Below are 11,815 nucleotides of genomic sequence, written 5' to 3'. Positions count from 1 at the left end.
GAGGAGCTGAACAGGTAAATACAAATAAGGGGACATCAATAAAGTTACAAAGTTAGTCCACTTAATATAATTTCATTTATTTGCACTCAACATCTTGTTAAACTTTGGAACTTATTGTTGAAGAATATGGTAAAAACAGTGTAACTGATTTTAAGAAAGCTTTGGACAAGTTCTTGAAGATCAACTCAATAGATTAAGATAGATATGGGGAAAAGGTCTCATAATGTCATAATGTGAACCTTTAGTTCAAAATGAGGTGGTAGACCACCAGGGCTAGATAGTAAGTGAGGGGGGGGAGTATGTGACGTGGACGGGGACTATGTGACAGGGGAGGGGAATAGGGGGCGGAACGAGGATCCAAAAGGGGTGGGGCAGGGGCGTGACGGGGCGGAGCAGGGGGCGTGACATGTGTCCTCTTTTTCAGAGGACACAAAATGGTAACCCTAGTCTTTCCCAGTATGGCACTACTTATGTACTTATGTACATTGTTAACCATTGTAATAATAGGACTGATTGTTCATCACAGCCCTAATTGTTCTCCAGTCTTACCTCTGATTTAAATTATATTCTGTACTGAAGAAAAAATCAATTGAATATTTTTATTACTGTAATTGTCTATTGCTCATGTTTGATTTATTTTTATTGTACACGCCTTCAGTGAATTCCTTAAAAAACGCGGTAAATAAATCCTAATAAATAAATTAATTAACATACTGGCATTGCCTGCATCTTCTAGGAAGTTGAATCCCTACAGTTCCAATCTACCACTAACACCATGGGCTGCAAATTAAAGTCCCTACTCCACACTCTGGTTTTCGTTTAGGTGTCACACACTGACTGTGTTCCCATTCCTGCTGCGCCGCTGTATACAACTCCTGTCTGGGGACACTTTCTCTAGAAGCATTCTCAGCCCGAGTTTCCTACCGGATCACATGCTATGCAACACTGTGACCTGTCGGGGTTGCTTCCGTCACGGGCCTTCACCTCGTTTGAAACAGTAAACAGCAGCCCAGCAAAAACTCAGGCTAGTCTCTTGTTGTATTGTGTGTAAGCTCTTATAAGGACAGGAGCAGCTTCCCTTGCACTTTCCCATTGCTTCGCGTGGCGCACGTTTTCCAGAAAACGCTGTCTTACGGTCTTACTCCTGTTTCTTTCCGGACGAGTAGTTGTGCAGCACTGTCCACTGCTGGCGCTGCTGCTCACTGCAGTAACTGGTGCTTTCGCCCTGTACTAATTTAGTTTTTCTTGTTCTTCGTTGTCTTGGGACAAGGGCATCTCATTTCTCTAACAAACTTTGGGCCAGCAAGGTCCTGGAACAGCGTCCTGTGATTCTGACAACCTTTAAGAATATCCTATGCAAAAGTAAGTAAAGGTACACCCTTCGCAAGCAGTTTTTATGTCTGTGTTGTTGTTGTTGTTGTTTTGTTTGTTTAAAAACATTTATTTGCCTAATTCCAGTATATTTTGCCCTATCCTTGGGTGAGAGAGGTGAGTGGTAGTACTATACGCATGACACAGGGTCCCAGTGAGGAATGTGTCTACTCGTTTGGAGGTTCTCTTCTCTTTGAGTTACTTTGAACCATAGTGCTGGTTTCTGGCCAGTGTTTTCATAAGCAAACCTCCCAACAGAAGAGTAATGTGGCCTAATAGGAAGCATTACAACAGTGTATCAGAAAAGTATTGGATTCATGACCCTAAGAGAACTGTGGAAAAGGAAATTATGATCATCTGGGATGCCCCCATTTGGACTAATACAAGGCTGCATACCAAAAAAATGGAAGTAGTGATAAAAGAAAAACATCAGAAGGGCATTGGTTATAGCAGTGGTTCCAAAACCTGATCCTGGAGGCATCCCAGCCAATCAGGTTTTCAGGATATTCACAACAAATATTCATGAGATATTTGCATGCAAATCTTTCATATGCGTATTCATTGTGTATATCCTGAAAACTCGACTGGCTGGGGGTGCCTCCAGGACCAAGTTTGGGAACCGCTGGGTTATAGAGTTGGTCCCAAGTGATTACTCGGTGAATCGCATGGAGAGAGAGAAAGAAAACCCTCAAGTACCAAGAAATGCAGTCTGAGGCCAAGAAAATGGGAAATATTTCTGTTATATTTCCACAAGTACCAAGAAATGCAGTCTGAGGCCAAGAAAATGGGAAATATTTCTGTTATATTTCCACCTCATTGTTTTGTGTGCCACAGGCTTGATCAAAAACAACTTTTAAGTGGACCTGGATAAGTTGCCTCTACATGTAACTCCAGAAAGATGCCCTCTTTGGCATGATACAAGTACTATGGCAAGCGTTAGCAGTACATTTAAGAGACTGAGATTATACTCCACATACCTTGGTTTACAGTGAGGTTCATTGCTGTCATAGCATGCGCAAGACTTACAAAAATGCTTGCTACTAAATAGCTAGACCACGCATTGTCCCCTGAGGAGAAACACTGTTGTACACTTTAAGATGGAGAAAAGCCTCAAATTTAAGTAACAGCCACTTAATAAATAATGTAAAGCTGTCAATACTATCATAGGAAAAAAAAACTCCATCACAACTAAACAGTGAAGAAAGACTAAGGAGGCTAGGGCTTTTCAGCTTGGAGAAGAGACAGCTGAGGGGAGACATGATAGAGGTATATAAAATAATGATTGGAGTGGAATAGGTGGATGTGAAGCGTCTGTTCACGCTTTCCAAAAATACTAGGACTAGGGGGCATGCGATGAAACTACAGTGTAGTAAATTTAAAACAAATAGGAGAAAATATTTCTTCACCCAACGCATAATTAAACTCTGGAATTCGTTGCCGGAGAACGTAGTGAAGGCAGTTAGCTTGGCAGAGTTTAAAAAGGGGTTGGATGGTTTCCTAAAGGATAAGTCCATAGACCACTACTAAATGGACTTGGGAAAAATCCACAATTTCGGGAATAACTTGTATAAAATGTTTGTACGTTTGGATAGCTTGCCAGGTGCCCTTGACCTGGATTGGCTGCTGTCGGAGGCAGGATGCTGGGCTCGATGGACCTTTCATCTTTTCTCAGTATGGCATTACTTATGTACTTAGAAGCGTATTTTCAAAGCACTTAGCCTTACAAAGTTCCATAGGTTACTATGGAACTTTGTAAGGCTTAGTGCTTTGAAAATGAGCCCCTTAGTGTACCCACTCATGGAATAACATTGAGGATCAAGCACCAGGAAACATAATAAAATGTACTTACCTGCTTCTTTCGTCTATTCCAGTGAGCAGCATAACTTCCTTGCAATGAATGCCAAAACAGGCAGTTTATAAATAGAAGCAAATTCAGCAGCATCACATAGTCCCAACATCATGACAAAGATCATTGTTTTGCCAACTAAACTGTTTGTTTCAGGGGAAAACTCTCAAATCTTCATGCAGTGCTTATCTACTGACAAAATGGTGCCTGGTTTAAAAAGGCATTGAACAATTAGTAGTCCACTGGATGTGCAGTCACACTCCTGGAATTTTTTTTTTTTTAATTTATTTATAATTTCACATAATTACAAGATACACTTGTTAAAGAAAACTCGGAATTGAAATATCAATCAGAAGAAATTACAATAATATTTCTCATATCAGTAGAAACAATATTTTCCTATCTTAGACCACCAACACTTGGGGGGGAGTCAAAAAACTTGAGGAGAACAAAAAAACAAAGTATTTTTCTTATTTAGGCAATAAGGCCTAGACCGCCCCACAGGTAGTCAATACTTCATAATTTCCCTTAGTCCAAGAGGTCATTTGACAATCTTCTTTGATCCAATAAAGCTTTTCAATTGTTCAGGTTCATAGAAAATGTACTTATTATCCAAGTATTTGATTAGACATTTACATGGATAGGCTAGCAAAAAGCTAGCTCCCAAAGCTTTAACTTCATCTCTCAGTAACAGAAACTCTCTTCTTTTTTCCTGAGTAAATCTAGTGACATCTGGGTAGATCCACAAGCGAGATCCCAAAAAGGTTTTTTGAGCATTTTTAAAGTATAGTTTCATAATTGAATTAAGGTCTTGTTCAAAAACCAGAGAAACTAGCAAAGTTGAACGGATATGAATTTCAGGCAATGACACACTCCTGGAATTTGACGTCAGCAAAGCCAAACTCAAAAACATTTGAAAAAACCCAGAAAAAAAAGCTGTTAAAACGAAGATCTTTGTCGGGATATTGTTGGGACTATGTGCTATAGCTGAATTTGCTTCTATTTATAAAGTGACTGTTTTGGCGTTCATTGCAAGGAAGTTGCTTCTCACTAGATGGAAGAATGAAGCGGATAAGTACATTTTATTATGTTTCCATTCTTGATCCTCAGTTATTCCATGAGTGGGGTTTACACTGTTTGGTTGCAATGGATGGATTTTTTTTTTTTTGTGCCTATGGTAGTATTGATGAATGCTGTAATTCCAGCTGCCTGACTGGGTGGCCGGGTTCATATCAGGCTCTGCAACTTAGATTAAATAATACACTTTTTGCTTATTTACAACACAAACTTTTACTGACTTCTGCTCAGCCTGTGTTGAGGCACCAGTCCTCAATTTTACTTTGAACTTTTATTTTGGCTGGAGAAAATAAACTTTTATCTTCCCTCCATATTACAAATAACTCTCCTCATGCCCTGTGATTGGTGCTGGATCTATATTTACATATAATCCTCCTCCTGGTCAACAAAGAAAAAGCCTACAGCAACCTGCATCAATTGGACCATCCAAGGATATCAAAACCAGAAGCTATAAAGTTCATACCTATAATCTGTGAGTTAAAGTTTTATTTTAACTACATAACTATAAAATTCTGAGTCTGATTCCTTAAAACTAAAGTCAACCATTAACTCTCTCTGCATTAAATTTCCAAAGAAATTCACATAGAAGTGCAAAGTACAGCCATTTGTTTCTCTGTTGCTGGAAGCCTTTGATCTTTGATTCTCTTTGCTTGTGAAATAACCTGGATTTATAACTGTGTCACGATTGTGGTCGTGACCCCTCTCAGACTTATTTCTGGGGGTCAACTTCTGAGCTGGCTTCTGTCTGTCCTTCCTGAGTTAGCTCTGTCTCTGTATGCTGGCTGCTCCCAGCATGGTTCTAATTGCTTCACTATACTGCATCTGTGTTTGTTGCCAGAGTTAGCTCTGCCTCTGTCTCTGTGCGCTGGCTTCTTCCAGCGTGGCTCTAATTACTCCATTATACTGCACCTGTGTGTGTTGAGCCTCTCTCTGCTTCAATATGCTTTCTGCCTGAGTCCTGTAGTTGTGACATAATCAGGCAGGCCCTTGATAAGGAAGTGGTCTTCCATTCAGGGCCTTTGCAAACACCAAAGGTCCAGGTCAGTGTTGGTGCAGTGACCACCTCTGCCTTGTCTTGCTTCATAGGTTATGTTCCTAGTTTGTATTCCTTGTTTGTTTGTATCTGGAATCCTATTCTGTTGGCTCCCTTTCCTTCCTGCCTGTGTAACCCTGAACCCCGTGTGCAGTTAACACTGCAGCCCTGTTTTTGTCTAGGTGCCTGTGGGCACTTCTGAATCCTGGCTGCTGTTGGTTTCCTTTCCCTCCTGTCTGAGAACCTTGAACCCCTTGTGCAGTTAGCACTTCTACCATGCTTTTTGATTGTGGGCACTGCTGTATCCTAGTTCCCTGTTTCCTTGGGCTTCTGCCCCACCCTGGTTAGTTAAGCTTGTCGTAAAGTCCTCCTCCCTGTATAGTATCTGTATTTCCTCTGTTGGGGCTGGTTGGCTTCAGCTTCAGTACCCCTCCTGCTTATGTCTGCCCTGCTTGCTTTCAGTTTCCTTCCAGTCCGGTCTGTTTTGAAATCCTGTTTCCATATCATCATGCTGATCAATCCATAGACTGGTGGGTTGTGTCCATCTACCAGCAGGTGGAGATAGAGAGCAATCCTTTTGCCTCCCTATAAGTGGTCATGTGCTGCCGGAAACTCCTCAGTATGTTCTCTATCTCAGCAGGTGGTGGTCACACACAGCAGCAGCTCTGGCTAGGTCTCCAAGCCTAATTTTTAGGTTTTGTTGAGTACCTGGGGTTGAGGGCTCTTCTTGAGCAAGTGCAAACCTGGTGGTGCCAGGTCCCTCCTTTTCTCCCCCCTCCCGCTGGCTCCGTTTAAAAAAAAATAAAAAATTTTGAGCGTCCTTAAGGGCGTTTATTTCAACGTTTATTTCAACGTTTATTGCAGCTGCTCACTGGGACACCAGTTCGTTACAGCTCGGAGCGAGAAGCAGGTAATTTTTACCTTTTTATAGCGGGCAGGGGGTTCCCCGTTTGGTCTCCACGTGGCTTATGGCGTCGGAGGGCGAGGGCGCTAGGATTCGCTCCCCGGACCGCGTGGGTGCGTCTAGCGGGGATACGGGGATTTCAAAACCTGAATCATCTTTGTTAGGCATCAGTTTGGAGTCGGGTCAGTGTCCCGGTTCCTCCTCTGGTGCGGCGGTTTTTCCCGCCATAAGCGCCCATCCCCCGCTGCTCGCCCACTCCATGTTGGCCGGCCACTCTGCTCGGACGGCTTCTTCTTGGGCCACCCTCGAGCTGGGAGATGTTAATACTATGGTCACCCTTGATTCGGGCGACGGTAAGAAAGCGGCCAAAGTTAAGCGCCGTTCTTCCCGCGCGGCTCCTTCTCGGAGTTTCGCGCCGGACGCCATTTTGGATGCGCAGCACGTTTCTCCCCCGCTCTTGCGAGCGCCGGTTGAGGGTGCGGCTAGGGCCGTGGCCCAAGCTGCAGAAGTGCACTGTTTGGGGGGATTCTCCCCTGAGTTCATTTTGCTGCTGCATCAGGCTTTTCTTATGCAAAACGCTGCCCCTGCCCCCCTGTCAGATAAAGGGGTTGAGGCCTCCTGAAGCAAACACCCTCGGGTGGATTTCCAGGCCCTAGAGGACTCTGTCTCCTCTGATGTAGATGAGGGCAGCGTATCTGAGTTCTCCCAACGGTCCTTTGGGGATTCCTTGGAGGAGACGGATTCCCGCTCGGATGGAGCGAATGACCCCTCTGCAGCGCGGATCTTTCGCTCAGAGGATTTGCCCAACCTGTTAGTGCAGGCCATGAGCATTTTGAAGATTTCCTCTCCGGAGGACGTCTCTCCCTCAGCCTCTGTTGGCTCCGCCATTATGCTGGGGACGAAGCGCCCGCCTAGAACCTTCCACGTGCATGAGGCCATGCGCACCTTGATTTCGGCTGAATGGGATGTCCCAGAAGCGAGCCTCAAAGTGGCTAGGGCTATGTCCCGCCTCTATCCTCTGCCTGAAGGTGAACGGGAGGCCTTTCTTGGGCCTACCGTGGATTCTTTAATCACTGCGGTGACTAAGAAAACGGCGTTGCCGGTGGAAGGTGGCACGGCCCTAAAGGACGCCCGACAGAAGATTGGAGGCGGCCTTAAGGTCGTCCTTCGAGGCGGCTGCTTTAAGTTTGCAGGCCTTAGTTTGCGGCTCCTATGTGGCCAGGGCGTGCCTGACGATTGTGCAGCGGGCTTCCCCCTCGGATCCTTCCTTGAGGGCTGATTGGCCGGCCCTGGAATCGGGCTTGGCTTATTTGGCAAACTTGCTGTATGATGTCTTGAGAGCCTCAGCTAAAGGTATGGCTCAGACAGTCTCTGCGCGGCGGTGGCTTTGGCTGAAGCATTGGTCTGCGGACCACGCCTCTAAGTCTCGCCTGGCTAAGTTGCCTTTTAAAGGCAAGCTGCTCTTTGGGATCGAGCTGGACAAAATTGTGACCGATCTCGGCACGTCTAAGGGCAAGAGGTCACCAGAGGTCAGGGCTCAGGCCAGTGGTGCTCGCCCCGGGTCCTCCAAAGGACGGTTTCAGGAAGCCCGTCGGTATCGCCTGGGCAAGTCGGGCTCCTCTGCCCCCTCTTCCTTCAAGAGGAACTTCTTCCCCAAGCAGCATTCCTTTCGCAGAGACCGCCGTCCCGGAGGTGCTTCCTCCGGTCCTCCCCCAGGGTCTCGTACCCAATGACGGGGCCCTGGTCCATGGCCCAGTGCAGATTGGAGGATGCCTGTCCTCGTTTCTGGGCGAGTGGACCAGGGTAACTTCAGACGCTTGGGTCCTGGAAGTCATAAGAGACGGCTACAAGCTAGAGTTCTGCCGACCCTTAAGAGACGGGTTTGTACTCTCTCCCTGCAAGTCTCCGGTCAAAGCTGTGGCAGTGCAGCAGACTTTGGACAATCTGATCCGCCTGGGTGCGGTCGTTCCGGTGCCAGAAGATCAGCTTGGCAAGGGACGTTACTCCATTTACTTTGTGGTACCAAAGAAAGGAGGTTCTGTACGGCCTATCCTCGACCTCAAAGGGGTCAATCAGGCCTTGAAAGTTCGGCACTTCCGAATGGAGACTCTCCGCTCTGTTATAGCGGCAGTGAAGGCAGGGGAGTTCTTGGCATCCTTGGACATCAAGGAAGCTTACCTGCATATTCCCATCTGGCCTCCTCATCAACGCTTTCTGCGTTTTGCAGTCCTGGGCCGACACTTCCAGTTCAGAGCCCTCCCGTTCGGGTTGGCTACTGCTCCGCGGACCTTCTCCAAAGTAATGGTGGTCATCGCGGCCTTCCTTCGAAAGGAAGGAGTACAAGTCCATCCTTATCTGGACAACTGGTTGATCCGAGCCCCCTCTTATGCAGAGTGCGGCAGAGCTGTAGACCAGGTGATTGCTCTTCTGAGCTCCCTGGGGTGGATCATCAACTGGGAGAAAAGCCAGCTGCGCCCGACTCAGTCCCTGGAATATCTGGGAGTTCGTTTCGACACCCAAGTGGGCAGAGTGTTCCTGCTGGACAATCGAATTGTCAAGCTTCAGGCTCAGGTGGACCAGTTCCTAGTAGCCTCTCCTCTTCGGGCTTGGGACTATGTGCAGCTGTTGGGCTCTATGACGACCACGATGGAAGTAGTGCCCTGGGCCAGGGCTCATATGAGACCACTACAACTCTCTCTGCTGCAGCGCTGGTCTCCAGTGTCGGAGGATTACGCTGTGCGCCTTCCCTTGGACCTAGCGGTGCGCAAGGCGCTGAGCTGGTGGCTGAGGACAGACAAGTTGTCCGCAGGGATGCCTCTTTTGACCCCGGAGCGGGTTGTCGTCACGACGGACGCCTCTTTGTCGGGCTGGGCAGCCCATTGCTTGGGAAGGACAGCGCAGGGGCTCTGGTCTCCTGCAGAGGCAAAGTGGTCTATCAACCTCCTGGAACTCAGAGCCATTCGGTTGGCGCTTTTGGAGTTTCTCCTGGTACTGGCGTTGCAGCCAGTACGGGTCCTGTCGGACAGTGCCATGGCTGTGGCCTATGTCAATCGCCAGGGAGGAACCAAGAGCGCCCCTCTGGCCAAGGAGGCCATGAATCTATGCCAGTGGGCGGAAGCGAACCTGGAACAGCTGTCGGCGGCCCACATTGCTGGAGTCATGAATGTCCAGGCGGACTTTCTCAGTCGCCATACCTTGGATCCCGGAGAGTGGCAGCTATCGGCTCAGGCGTTCTTGGACATCACGAAGCGCTGGGGCCAGCCGAGCCTAGATCTGATGGCGTCATCGGCCAATTGCCAAGTGCCGCGCTTTTTCAGCAGAGGACGGGACCCTCGATCTCTGGGAGTAGATGCTCTTCTCCAACAGTGGCCGACACGGGAGCTTCTCTATGTGTTCCCGCCCTGGCCCATGTTGGGCAGGGTGCTAGACCGGGTGACAAAGCATCCGGGCCGGGTAATCCTGGTGGGTCTGGACTGGCCCAGACGTCCCTGGTATGCGGACATGATCAGGCTCTCAGTGGACGAACCTCTGCGACTGCCAGCGGAGCAGGGCCTGTTGCATCAGGGTCCCGTGGTGATGGAGGATCCCTCCCACTTTGGTCTTACGGCCTGGCTATTGAGCGGCAGCGTCTGAGGAAGAAAGGCTTCTCAGACAAGGTCATCGCCACTATGCTGAGAGCGAGGAAGCGCTCTACTTCTACTGCTTACTCCAGGGTTTGGCGTACCTTTGCATCGTGGTGTGAGGCAGGCTCACTTTCTCCCTTCACTGCTCCAATTTCTTCAGTGTTGGCGTTCCTGCAAGAAGGTCTGGAGAAAGGCCTGTCGCTCAGTTCCCTTAAAGTCCAGGTAGCGGCTCTGGCTTGCTTCAGGGGCCGCCTGAAGGGTGCTTCCCTGGCTTCGCAGCCAGATGTGGTGCGCTTTCTCAAGGGAGTTAATCACCTGCGCCCCCCTCTGCACTCAGTGGTACCTGCGTGGAATCTCAATCTGGTGCTAAGAGCCTTGCAGAAGCCGCCTTTTGAACCCTTGTCGAGGGCATCTCTGAAAGACCTGACGTTGAAAGCAGTCTTTTTGGTGGCTATCACTTCAGCCAGAAGAGTTTCCGAGCTCCAGGCGCTATCATGTCGAGAGCCCTTTCTGCAGTTCACTGAGGCAGGAGTGTCTATTCGCACAGTGCCTTCCTTCCTGCCCAAGATTGTTTCTCGCTTCCATGTGAATCAGCAGCTCTGTCTCCCATCCTTTCGTAGGGAGGACTGCCCAGAGGAGTACTCTGCTCTCAAATATCTAGATGTGAGACGAGTCATCATCAGATACTTGGAAGTGATCAATGATTTCCGGAAGTCGGATCATCTGTTTGTCCTGTTTGCAGGTCCTCGTAAGGGTCTGCAGGCTGCTAAGCCTACAGTGGCAAGATGGGTCAAGGAAGCCATTGCAGCGGCTTATGTGGCCGCGGGGAAGGTGCCGCCTATCCGGCTGAAGGCTCACTCCACTAGAGCTCAGGCGGCCTTGATGGCGGAGGCCGGGTCCGTCTCCTTGGAAGAGATTTGCAAGGCGGCAACTTGGGCTTCGGCTCATACCTTCTCCAGGCATTACCGCTTGACTGTGGCTGCTCGGGCGGAGGCCCGGTTTGGAGCTTCAGTGTTGCGGTCAGGGATTTCTATGTCCCGCCCTGGGTGAGTACTGCTTCGGTACATCCCACCAGTCTATGGATTGATCAGCATGATGATATGGAAGGTAAAATTATGTATCATACCTGATAATTTTCTTTCCATTAATCATAGCTGATCAATCCATAGCTCCGCCCAGATATCTGTACTGTTTTTATTCTGGTTGCATTTCAGGTTCAAGTTTAGTCTTCAGTTCCTGTTCAGGAGGATTTTGTGTTCAAGTTTTTTCAATTGGATTCTTCAGGAGTTGAGACGATTTTGTGTTACAGTGAGCTGCTGCATTCCTCTCCCCTCCGTTTTACGGGGCTGGATTGAGACCTAAATTCTGCCGGCGCTCCCTCCTGCTTCGTACGGCTGTAGGGCAGCTTTGTACCCCTCCCGCTTCGGCGGTGGTAGGGTCAGTCAGCTCCTCCCGCGGTTGCAGTTGCAGGATAAGCCAGATCCCCCCGCATCGGCGGGTGTGGTGTCCCTCCCCGCTCCGTGGGGATGAGCTGGACGGATTCCCCTCCCTCACTTGTGTGGGGATGAGCTGGGTTAATTCCCCTCCCCCGTTTCGGCGGTGGTGAGCTGGGCAGAGTGTCCCTTTGTGGGTGTAATTCTCTAAGTGCTGAGTCCTGCGGATGGAGCTTTGATATCGACATACTGAGGAGTTTCCGGCAGCACATGACCACATATAGGGAGGCAAAAGGATTGCTCTCTATCTCCACCTGCTGGTAGATGGACACAACCCACCAGTCTATGGATTGATCAGCTATGATTAATGGAAAGAAAATTAACAGGTATGATACATAATTTTACCATCCTGATTCCTATCCTGAACCCTGTTGTGGTCTGGCTTGTTTAGTGTCCCTCCTAGTGTGAGTTCTCTGGTTTTCCTGCCTGCTAGTTCCAGTACCAGTTTTCCTCCAAGTCCTGCCAGCT

At 48.4% G+C, this 11,815-nt stretch overlaps 1 protein-coding gene across 1 annotated transcript in view; it reads left to right on the top strand.

Annotated features, from left to right (window-relative positions):
• Positions 1-942: 942 nt before the first annotated feature.
• FAM192A (family with sequence similarity 192 member A) overlaps positions 943-11,815 on the top strand; it is a 536,729-nt gene continuing 525,856 nt past the window's right edge. Inside the window, exon 1 of the mRNA XM_030203727.1 lies at positions 943-1,362. The gene's annotated coding sequence lies outside the window, so the exon portion shown is untranslated. The remainder of the gene's footprint in view (positions 1,363-11,815) is intronic.

The sequence above is a fragment of the Microcaecilia unicolor genome, chromosome 5 (assembly GCF_901765095.1).
Source record: "Microcaecilia unicolor chromosome 5, aMicUni1.1, whole genome shotgun sequence".
Lineage (NCBI taxonomy): Eukaryota > Metazoa > Chordata > Amphibia > Gymnophiona > Siphonopidae > Microcaecilia > Microcaecilia unicolor.
Note: the sequence above shows the minus strand (reverse complement) of the source record. Positions and strands in the feature narration are given on the sequence as shown.